The sequence below is a fragment of the Crinia signifera genome, chromosome 11 (genome assembly GCF_055691185.1).
Source record: "Crinia signifera chromosome 11, ASM5569118v1, whole genome shotgun sequence".
NCBI classification, from domain to species: Eukaryota; Metazoa; Chordata; class Amphibia; order Anura; family Myobatrachidae; genus Crinia; species Crinia signifera.
This window is the reverse complement of record NC_139227.1, coordinates 35,017,795-35,030,171: the sequence shown is the minus strand read 5'-3', so window position 1 is coordinate 35,030,171 and position 12,377 is coordinate 35,017,795. Positions and strand designations below refer to the sequence as shown.

At 47.3% G+C, this 12,377-nt stretch overlaps 1 protein-coding gene across 5 annotated transcripts in view; it reads left to right on the top strand.

Annotated features, from left to right (window-relative positions):
- GSE1 (Gse1 coiled-coil protein) overlaps positions 1-12,377 on the top strand; it is a 416,100-nt gene that overhangs the window by 338,259 nt on the left and 65,464 nt on the right. The window lies entirely within an intron of this gene.

Below are 12,377 nucleotides of genomic sequence, written 5' to 3'. Positions count from 1 at the left end.
CATCTATCTCTCTCAGGGCTGCTTCCAAGTAACATGAAATGTGCTATTTTCTTCTTCTTGTTTCTCAGATAAGAGTTTGTTTCATGCTTAGTGGTTTTGTGGCCTTCATAAACTCTTCATACATGGGCTGCTCATTCCGGAAATGTCTGTTGCACAGACAGTGTGGTTTGTTTCACACGTACACCCTTTCCTTGCTGGGGCTGATGTACACCCTTTCCTCGCTGGACTAATCGCTTCACTGGATTATTTTATCCCCTTTTTTTTTCTAATGTGTTTGATTAGTCGCCATACAAATTATTATTGCAAGAGATATTATTATTTTCTATGTTTGCAACTAGTTTTACGGGTTATTTGTATTAACCCTTTGAGTGCCAAGTGAATTTGTCAAAATTGGTGTGAAAATTGGCAAGCAAACATTTTTATCTATCATACTAATGTTACCTTCTTTTACCCATTTTTTTTTTAATTTTTTTTTACTTTTTATTTTAATTTATATAACAAATGTGGGTGACGCTGGCATTTTTTCCCAATATCTTGTACAAATCTCGCAGAGATGTTGGCACCCAAAGGGTTAATGTGAGTGTCGTCCCCCCCCCCGGATTACACTGTAGCGTTGCCATAAGGATACATGAATAAGGACAGAGTAGACGATGCTCTTACCTGCCGACACGTTTGTGCGTATGACAGGACGCAATGTGTCAGTGACTCCTGCTGATTCCCAGTGTTGGGTTTTGTCTCTGGAATAATGTGTGTGGAAGAGGCAGCTTGTCGCCAGGGTCTCAGGGTGTGTTTGTTGATATTCACACACTCCTGCATGGCTACACACGGTGCTTGTGTGTAATGTTGGGAAGCACAACAGCCTATTACTTGTCTAGTGACCGGGTGACATTGGTATAGCATCAGCTCAGATCTGCAGGGGTTAATGGTCCTCCGTACCGTGCGATAAAGTCCGATGTGTCCTCCAATACATGTGTTTTTAAATCTATATCTTTGTTCCCCTTCCTGGGGGTCTGCGGTGAGCTCACTACCACTTTATACATCAGTCCTCTGTCACCCCTGGCTCTGTTTATCAGATGTGTCCGTGTGAGGGAAGAGCGGTGAATAGAAGTCATACAGCGCAGTAGTGTTTGTGACATGATGGAGCTTAGATCATGGTCTCTGAGTGTAGCTGGTCACACCTCTAGGAGCAGCCCTGCCACCGAGGGGTTAAAGCCATTAACATTCCTGCTCATCATCCAATGATGCACCCGCCCCCATACAATAGTAATGACAGTCTATTACATGGTGTCACTAATGAGGCTATTGCAGCACTTTCACCTCCCAGGTCAGACGCCAGTGCATGAGGCACTTAGCGGACTCTGAGCAAAGCTGGATGAGTCTGTGTCAGCCAGGTCAAGGACCGTTTATCTGTGTGTGGCGTTGTGCTGGGTAGAGCTTGTTTGCACAGCGTCTACATCATTGCCTGTACCACTAATATGGCCCGATCACTGAGGAGTCTTCGTGTTCTTTCTGTGTCTGGGTTGGTTACCTCTTGAGTGATCCACCATCACTCCCACACTGTAAAACCACACACTGGTAGGTTCATAGGCTGCTGGGTAAACGGAATGTGATATGTGTGTACTGCAGAGTATTTAGATTGTAAACTCAAGGGGACAGAGACTGACACAAACATAGAATGGAGCGCAGGGGGAGAGGGTTTATTGCGAGCACCTGGACTGTTTGTCATGCATTGAGTTTGTGTCGCACGTCTGCTTTGCTGCGTTCTGTGGTCCTCCGTATGTTTTTATCTCGGAGATGATGGATTCTGCACGGCATGCTGGGATGTGTAGTTTCACAACAGCTGGAAGGACTGCACGGAACGCTACGGAGTCACGGTGGACTGTAAGTGGGCACTGCTGCTGTACAAGATGCGCCCCCTGGGTGCTTGCCCTGTTGCCGGGCCACCGTGATGCTGCAGGATGTTACTGGTATCCAATGCACCAGGGACACACTGCTCTGTTCCCCAATAATTGAATCAACCTGGACTGAATTAAGTCACTTATGTAAAATATATTTCAAACAAGTTTATTTAACTTGGGATAAGAGCTCTGTGTTCCTGTGTAGCCTGCGTCATGTTGGGAAGTATGGTTCAGACCTGTCCCCAATGCCCACTAATAGTATCATGTTAAACTCCTATGGAAAACATTCTTGGAGACATCTATAAGAACCCTGTCCTTTTTAGGGCTCGCTGATTGACATTGGCAAACCTACGCGTCCCATCCTGGCAGGCACTATTGTCACTTGTAGTGACACATTTGCTGGTGACCCGAGATTGCTGCTGTACTAATAGTGCATGGGGTAAGGCCCCATCTCCCACTGTACTCTCCAGGAGTGGGATAGTGTCAGTCTGGTCTCCGGGGAGTAGTGAGGCTATCCCATGATGTGATAATTCCACCCACACACATACACACACCCTGTGACAGCGACTGCGCCTCTCCCTCTTGTGGTAGCTGCAATGCTTCCATGGATTATCAGCGTAGGCCAATTACCTCCTCGTCTGTTGTTCTATTACAGTGTTTATTCCTACTGACAAAGCATTGTACTGCCAATAAATACTAATGTCTAAGTGATAAATGACAAGATAATGATCAGACGTTTATTTATACTTCTCACCCATATTCTCACTCGTTCCCTTATAACATAAGACAGAACCCGCTCCTTAGATTGCACTTCTAAAGTTTGTGTCGCCATCTGCTCCTGACTATGGATAATGAGGTTTCCCTAATTAATAGTCCTTCTCGCCTCGGACCATGGGGGGCGCTGTTCCGCTCTGTGAGTCTGCTGTTGCTGCTCTGTCAGAAGTTGGGGTGGTTTACTGCATAGCTACACTACTCCTTGTCTCTTCCTATCCGCTCTGTACCACTGTCAGAACTGAGGCCCTTATTCTGATCGGTGCGGCCCGATCAGAATATGCGGCCACAACCGTGCAGGCGAATCCCCGCCTTCCATACGGATCGCCACCTGCCGTCCGTACGCGGATATGTGGCGATCCGCATGAATGTGGACGGGGATACGCCTCCTCCATGGTGGGAGCAGCCCCTGCATTCGATGGTCGCCGAACATCGAATGCAGGGCCGCACGCTCCACCAGGTCCCGCAACACAAGACCACACGGACACTTGTCCGTGTGAAATCATGTATGGGGGCGGGCAGCTGACATCCGGCGATGTCAGATGCCCGCCCCGTACCCACGCGTCTCGGCCTCATTACCATGCATACGCCCCGCGTTTTCATGGGAACGCCCATGAAACGCGGGGCGTATGCATAGGGTAATGAGGCTAAGTAGCCCCTCACGCCCCTCTACGCCCCCTGTGCGGCGTATAAAGAATCTGTGCGGCGAAATCGCCTGCACATGCGCAGAGTGACCTCTGCACATGCGCAGACGATCAACATCGGCGGTCCGTCCGCATGCGGGAATATCCGCACCGATCAGAATAAGGCCCCGAGTGACAGGCAGGGCTGATAAATGGTAATATTATTAGCCACATTACGTTACGTAGCAATGGAAGGATTACGCTATTAAATAAGGGATGAGAAGTCGGCACATGCCGACATAAACGTCCAGAATGTAGACAGCCGAAGTACATATTTTGTAACAGATAGGTGTTCTCTATGCAGGTGGAGCACCCTCCTATGACAGATTCTGCCACTGGTTTCCAGTCTCCAGCTGCGCCCCACCCCTTCCCACAGAGACGCCTGTCACACATGAGTAGGTGTTTGCTGAGTGATGTTCAAGGAGATCAGCCAGGGAAGCTGTGTGTGCCCAGCCAGGCAGCAAAATGGAGTCACTAACGTCCTCTTCCATTAACCCCCAGTCTCCTCTGTTCGGCTACAAGAGCTATCATTAAACCTTAGGATTTGACTGCTAGTGACACCTTTCTGAGAGCCAGAGCACTAAAGCTGTAAATGCTATGACCTCCTACCATGATTAGTGGCTGGTTATTCACTCGCCGCTTCAGAACCGTCTGCGTTCCTTGTGGCAGATGCATGGAAAGTCCTCAGGGCTGTTTGAGGCAGCCAGCGGTATAAACCAAATGCGCCTCCTGATTGGAAGAGAACTCAGAGCAGATGAGAAGGTTCTGATCACTGCCCTCCAGCCTAATGCATCTCTTCCTCTCTCTCATCTGAGAACCTTCCCCCTGTTCTATGTGGGAAACCACTATGTTTTTCCTATAGCGCTGCTGCTAACTTTAGGGTCCAGCTTGTGCATTCCCTAGGTGCTGTACCGTAGAGGCTGCCATGTTGACTGCTTAGCCGATATACACAAAAATGCAGTGCACCAGGATTGCCTATATTGTAAATTATCAGTATTCACTGGGGGGAATAAGATTGATTTAATGCTTCCCTAGATGTAGTTTTAGAAAGAGCAATTAAAGGACTAAAGGGCAAGGTAGTGTAGTAGACTACCTGAGCATTGTCGTTAATGTGCCCCCCCCCCCCCCCCCTCCATCTGTACATGAGCAGCTCAATGTTTTATTTATTCATTTATTAACAGTTTCTTATACAGCGCAGTGATACAACAAACAGGGTGTTTACAGACAGTTGATTCTATCATCAATAGCTGCATGTGGGGGGGTGATGTCACTGAAATATATCATTCAGTGTGTATGCAGTAGATCAGGCATGGCCAAGCTGTGTCTTTCCAGCTGTGGTGAAACTACACAACCCAGCATGCCTAGCTATAGTTTTAGCATTCCCGAATAGCAAAACTGTGGCAAGGCATGCTGGGACTTGTAGTTTCACAACAGCTGGAGGGACATAGTTTGGAATTGGTGAGGATATCGCTCATTGAAGTCAATTGTCTTGTGCATGGGTCTTCAAACTGCGGCCCTCCAGATGTTGTGAAACTACAAATCCCAGCATGCCTTGCCACAGTTTTGCTATAAGGGAGTGTTAAAACTGTGTCAAGGCATGCTGGGATTTGTAGTTTCACAACATCTGGAGGGCCACAGTTTGAAGACCCATGGTCTTGTGTGTAGCCAGAATTATGTGAGCGAAGGCCTATGGGAGGGCTAGATTGCCAATAGGTGAAGGGTTACTATTAAATCACGCTTACAGTACATGCGAGAAGGGTAATCTACCCCATACGGAACGCGGTGGATCATCACTCACAAGCCTTGGGGAGAAAAGATCAAGTGCATAGGAAGACGTCAGTGTTTCAGTTCTCCATGGTACGTTTACCGTGTCCTTGTTCTGTGAACCTATATCCTTTGCGGAAACCATAATGAAACGGATAGTAAAACAGAGCAGCCACAAAGATCACGGTGGTTCGGTTCCCTATGGCTGCCTCCCCTCGTTCTCACACGAGCCAGCGCTAAAACATCTGCTCGCTAAGCAAGGTCTGGGTTTTATTTAGTTTGTTGGAGTTGTTACGGTGTGAATGAGCGGGAGTGATCACCCCAGGCAACGGAGATCTCCTCCGGTGCGACTGTGGGTAAGGCGCGACCATCACCGAATAGGTCTTATTTCTGGTCAGACATTGAAAGTACAGTTATTCTATCGCCTCAGGACAGAGTATCCATCTATATATGAGAGCCAGGTTTCATTTTGAAGTTGCCCTGAAGGAGTTAACGCAGATGGCTCCGTCTTCCCTTCATTTTGCCATCAGCTGTGTGATTATCATTATTATTTAATAGCCGTGCGTTATCAGTGCTGCGAGACAGTGCCGAGTGCCCGGGAAGGAAATTACGCGGCCGCCTTTACAAGCGCCACCTCCCAGGTAGGCCTCTCTGGATAGCTTTTTACAGCTACCTGGGGCCCGTTTTCAAAGGATGCTGTTTCTTGAAAGGCTGGAAAAGAGCAAAGGGAGGAGGTAATGAGAGGCTGTGATCTGCTGCGTATCAAAGTGCCATGTTTTTTTTTCCTCCTGAAGTCTTTATTTCTGGCTGACTCCCCGAGGTCTGATTCCCCCCTTTCAGCAGTCAGGATGGATAGCCCGCTGCTCAGATTGCATCTCATTCACTATCATTTTGAGTCATTTAGACAGCCAGATCAGTGGCGGGGAGGGAGGAAGAGACATGTCTTGTTTGTGGTTCCTCTGATGTGTTATTGGAAGGATGTTGGCCTAGTCGGTAATAGCCTCCCACGTGGATTTTCTCCCTGCATTACCCTGTCCCATATTCCCCCGGTGAGAGGCTGACTCTGTACATAAGATCCAGCCTTACATGTGAAGACGGGTTTTGTTTTCTTCATCGTTACAAAACACTTTTTGCCGTCATTATGTCATTCTCTGATGTTGCTACAGCGCACAACGTAGTGTACACATAATATGTTTCTAATGATACTAAGCTTCTTATGGGGCTGCCGAAGACAAAAAGTAACATTGACGTAGATGGAGAATGAAAGTTAAATACTTTTCTCAGTGTCACTCCGTGTGTAATAGACATTGTAATGGTGAGGCATAGCATGCGTTTTCCGAGACATCACCGTTCTTGTGCTGTGTGTACGGCCAGGTACACACAGCGATATCGGAAAGACAAATTGTGCAGATGGTCTAATGCCGAATTGCACACTCTAGTGGGTGGCATGCAACGTCTTCTGGTTGGCTATGCTGGGCGGCCAATTAGAAGGTATAAGTGCAGAGTAATGAAGGACTGAACGAGATGTTGTTCCGTCATTTATTATATATTGTAATGTGTACCGGCAAACCGCTATGGTCAAGGGTGAAGAGAAATTGCACCGACCATCAGGACGATTGCTGGTCGTGTAGGTGTGTACTCAGCCTAAGTCAACTATAATACATTCAACAGAGGAAATAGCGTGGTGTCACGCGAGGGGGGGGTCTGGTGCAATGGGATGCTGTCCCATGGCGGTCCTCCGCTAATCGCCCACTGTACATCCCTTTGTGGTAGAAGCATGGGAGAAGGACCCAGTGGTTGGCAATTTGTATTCTTACCAGGGTTTTACCTGTGTGGATTTTGTATGTTCTCCATTTGCAGGAGTTTCATCTGCCCATTTATATGTTATTTCTATTTTAATAAGACTTGTAATAGTGGACAGTTATACAGCTGCACAACTAACTCCTACACGGTTCTGGATCACCCATATCATTTCCATTCTGCCATTACTGCTATAGACGTTGGAGTTTAGTGTTGTTGCTGTGACTCTTGCGGTCTCTGCAGGACATGCGTGTAAAATGTTACATACATACAGCTGTGAAAAATGGCGCTTTAGCTCTATTGGATTGTGTGCAAAGGGGTTAAATCATCCAGCACTTGCAGTTCTGTCAGTATATTATAGCACAGAATGAGGCAGAATCCATATAAATCCATACAGTAATCCACTGTAAGACCTCCTCACCCCCCTTCTCCTCTCCCTCCTGTGATCCGAAATGTCTCCGGAGCTTAGGGACAGCGTGGTAATGCTCTGTCACACTCTATCCTCCGCTGTTTCTGTAGTAATTAGTCTGCTGAGCTATCCCCCTCATCTCCCATTCTCCAACCTTTATATCCTCCATCCCCCCCACTCTCCCCTCTTCTGCTCACTGGGTAAAGCAGGCAGCAGTTGACACCGTTTCCATGACAACAGAATTTGGGACTATTGAGGAGGTCTGAAGCTAATCCGGTGCCAGCGATATGACAGGAGTGGCAGGGCTTTTAGCACCCAAAAGCCTTTAGGGCTTCACACAAACATCAATGGAGAGATGGAGAAGAGACCTGTTGAGCGGCAATCAGTCTCGCTGCACCGCACTGATCTAGATTCCTAACCCTTGGGTTAATCCATGTCCCGGGTCTTCAGCCTGATTGAAGACCTGTCCGGCTAGCTGAGATTGATCCGGGTCCCTGTCAAGCCATATTGCTGGTAGCTTATGTGGGATGCAGACCAGTACGCGGACACAAAAATGCACCAAATGATTACCAGCTAACCTACAGTCCAGCGGCGCTCAGTCAAGCGCCAGTGTGTCATTATACCGGTATAATTATACAGTATTCCGGGTCCCCATAAACCGATTTCTGCTCCAGGGTCCTAGGATGCGTCGCTGTGTTCTGGAAGTCATCAGGGAATGATTGGCATATAGCCTGTGCACTAGGGATGGCAATCGTCCATCGATGATTCAAGGTCATTGATGGTTTATGGTTGATGTCGAACACTTTTTTGCCATCGATGGGGGTGAACCAGATGGTTTCCCTACATCGATGGCACAGTAGAAACTGTGTTTCTTTTTTTTTCTTCAAGGTGCCTCCACGCGGAGCATAGCTCCACCCCCTGACAACCCTGAAGCCCCGCCCCCATGTTCTGATTGGCCTGTGGGCCAGTCAGTAAAAAAGAATGGATGATCATCGATAGCTAAAACTATCGATGGCTGCTTGCAGAATCACCACCGATGGCCACTGCACTAATGTCCATCCCTACTGTGCACTAACAGGTGAATCATTTTATTCTGGTATCAGATATTTTCTGTGCAATAAGTCAAATATATCTAATCAATGGGTGGAGCACACATTCACATCCGCAGAAACCGGGACCCCTACAATATAAAGATTAGGTGGCACCGACATGATTCCTATACTGATATTGCCCCACTAGCCCCGGTATGCCATAGTCTCACATCAGGACCAATATCCATCACCAATGAAAGGTTTGTACTGAGCACTCGGAGGCGTGGGCCATGCCCGTAACAATGAGTCTATTACATAGAGGATTATGTGACTCCATAAGAATTCCACCTTTATATTCAGTGTTTTATCTATGGGATGTAAGCAGCGCAGTCACTGGCTATTATACCTTATCGTCAAGCATATGTTTTATTGACCTGAACCTTTGTTCTGCTGGAATAATGCTAATAGGCCTGTACAGTGCAGAGTACTCTCCCGGCCACAGAGCGCTGCTCCCAGCGTGCGGCAGTCCCATCTACTGAACATGCACACACAGTGCTCTGTCTCTAAACCTCCACTTTATATTTAACATGCTAATCCCTGTCTGACCAGAGCAGCGTGTCGGGGGAATAGCTTCCCACTTTTACCATGCTAATATTATTTGGCATTTCAGCAGCTCTGTGCAAAGCAAATTGCATAAGGAGGTTCTTTCCCCAGGAGTCAGGAAAATAATATTCTGATCTGATTTATGGATTAACTGTGGTGCAGGGAGAGGAGGGGGGGCAGCGCTGACAGGAGGGGGGGTGCTGACCTTGTCTTCATTTACAGCTTGTTCCTTTTCATGCCTCCAATTCTGCACCCATGGAGGAGAGTTCTCTTTCCCCCAAGGATGATATCACTACAAAGTATTAAGTACCTAGTATACTGTGGGCCTGATTTGGACGCTGTTTTCATCACTTTTGTGTCTTTGGATGAGGAAACGTGATAATGCTGCAGGAGGCTATAAAAGAAAAGGACGCAGACAGCCGGTATGGTAGATCCGAGCGCAGAGTTGAAGATGCAGCATCAGATCACAATTGTAACCCTCCAGACTCTGGCCTTGGCACACCGAGTAAATAGGTGCAACGCCTTGCCACCCCCCAAATAGCATTATACGGCAGCTTGGGGGCACTTCTGAGCGACATCGCAGGACCCATTTACACATGCAAAGAGCAGGGGCTGCACATTCGCAGTCCACCAGCTGTAAGAGTTTGTACAGCATGGAGAGTCCCACCAGGCACGTACAGTAGTGTCATGTGTTACAACAGGGATAAGTGCATGAGGAGGGTAACAAGTAGGATTCTAGGCAGGTTAGTAGATCGCCTACAGTATGTGAAAATCAACTAGCCAAACCTAATGAGAGCAGAAAACATTATGGGGCAGTATGGATGGTGTAATAATGGTTAGCATTACTACCCCACAGCACTGTGTTCACGGGTTAGATTTCCACCATGGCCCTCACTGTGCAGAGTTTGTATATTCTTCCCGTGCTTGGGAGGGTTTCCTCCGGGTATTCTGTTTTCCTCACACAATCCAAAAATTATACTGGTTGGCTAATTGGCTCCCAACAAATTAACCCTAGAGTGTCTGTGTATGCGTGTACATGTGGTAGGGAATACAGATTGTAAGCTCCACTGGGGCAGGGACTGATGTGAATGTTCAAATATACTCTGTGTAAAGTGCTGTGGAATATGTGTGCGCTTTATAAATAACTGGTAATAAATAAATCCTATTGGGTATGTGGCGTTCATAGAACTATGGAATGTATAGCATCTTCGAAGCGGAGCAGTTGGAATGTGCCAGTACTTTTATCTGTTGTCTCCGCACGTGGAAGCTGCCATGTTAGTCTGGTAAAATGAGCCATGGGGCCGTAACAAAATGACACACTGCCCCTAGTGGCCACCTTATCATGCGAAGGGTAGAATTATTGCTTACGGTGCCCATACACGTACCGATTATGCGTTACGTTTTGTGCTAAAATCGCGTTGCATTCGTTGTGCATGAGATGCGATCAAAAGACAGTACAAAAAGTATGTGCAGCACATACTTTTTGTACAGTGCGATGAGATACCGCGGGAGCGCGCATCTCACCACATACGTCCCACCGGGAAAATCGGTGCGTGTATGGGCACCTTTAGCCTTTACTAGGCTGTAACTTTAACCAAAACATCTTTGAGACCCGAGAATAATTTTCTTTATATTCAGTATCACAGGAGTGAAGATTAAAAATTATATTTTCTGTATAATGTGCCGTTGGATAAAAAGTCCCCAACACATGCGCTAAACATTCTTTTTTCATGTAGATTGGCATTTGTCATCAAAGTATTTGGTAGTGATTTTTGTACATGGTAACGCTGCATTCACCAAAGAGAGAGAGAGAACGAATATAATCAGTACAAGAGGTGTTACATTATCACACTGCATAATACTAGGGCTGGGGTATAATGTTACCTATGAAGCGGCTGCCAGCTACTGGCAGTATGTTCACAGTATTGCCTGGTCATCTGGGATATCCTGCAGGTGACTGTAGAGAAGGAATACTAATAAGTGTGTGTGTGTGTTCCCACTTCCACAGGCTTTTTGGAGGCTGTCCCTTGCAACAGTGCCCCCTCCCTCCTTTCCACCCCCCACCCACCATGCTGTCACAGCACTCTAGGAGTGTTGACAAATGTTTCTTCTTTTCCTCTAATTATTTTGTGACCAACCAGCTGCCCCCTTATCTCTGGCCATCGGCCATCAGGAACCGAGCATTAGGTGGCACCTAGACTGAACTGTAATCTGGGTGCACTCACCTGTCAGTGTCCCTGTGTACACATGTACAATACTGTGCTATGCAGCCTGTGCATGCTCAGTGTCAGATAAGAGCCGCATGTTACTGGAGGTTACGCCCCACCGCTGTAGCCTTCCGCACACTTCTCAGTCTGTCACACAGAAACAACCTGTCGCGGACACCAAAGATTGTTCATTTATGAGCCAGATGTATTAAGCCTTGACAAGTGATAAACCTCCAACCAATCAGGTCCTGTTAATTTTTCAAACACATCCTTTGACATGACAGGAGCTGGTTATTTATCACTCTCCATTTTATCACTTCTCAAGCTTAGTACATCTGGCTCTAAGTGAGCAGGGCAAATCTTTAATCGATAGACACCACTAACCAGCACTTAATGGGGTTAACAAAGCTAAACGACTCCTCCGTTCCGATTGACATATATTGGAGTATAACTGACTCGTTGCTTTTCTGATGGAGAGGAACCACCTCCCCATAACTGAAACTTGTCACATAAATTCCAGCTAAATTCCCTTCATTCATTTCATTGCTCCAATACCTTGCTTTGTCTAGGAACTCATTTGCGTGAAGGGCCATGGAGACTGTCTGTATAACAGGTGTCCTGAGAGCGAGGGGATGCCGGTACTATCTGTATTACAGGGACTGTCTGTATTACAGGTGTCCTCAGAGCGAGGGGATGCTGGTACTGTCTGTCTTGCAGGTGTCAGAGTGAGGGGATGCTGGTACTGTCTGTATTACAGGTGTCCTCAGAGCGAGGGGATGCCGGGACTGTCTGTATTACAGGTGTCCTCAGAGCGAGGGGATGCTGGTACTGTCTGTATTACAGGTGTCCTCAGAGCGAGGGGATGCTGGTACTGTCTGTATTACAGGTATCCTCAGAGTGAGGGGACAGCTAGACTGTCTGTATTACAGGTATCCTCAGTGTGAGGGGATGACGGGACTGTCTGTATTACAGGTATCCTCAGAGTGAGGGGATGACGGGACTGTCTGTATTACAGGTATCCTCAGAGTGAGGGGATGACGGGACTGTCTGTATTACAGGTGTCCTCAGAGCGAGGGGATGCTGGTACTGTCTGTATTACAGGTGTCCTCAGAGCGAGGGGATGCTGGTACTGTCTGTATTACAGGTGTCCTCAGAGTGAGGGGACGCCGGTACTGTCTGTATTACAGGTGTCCTCAGAGTGTGGGGATGAC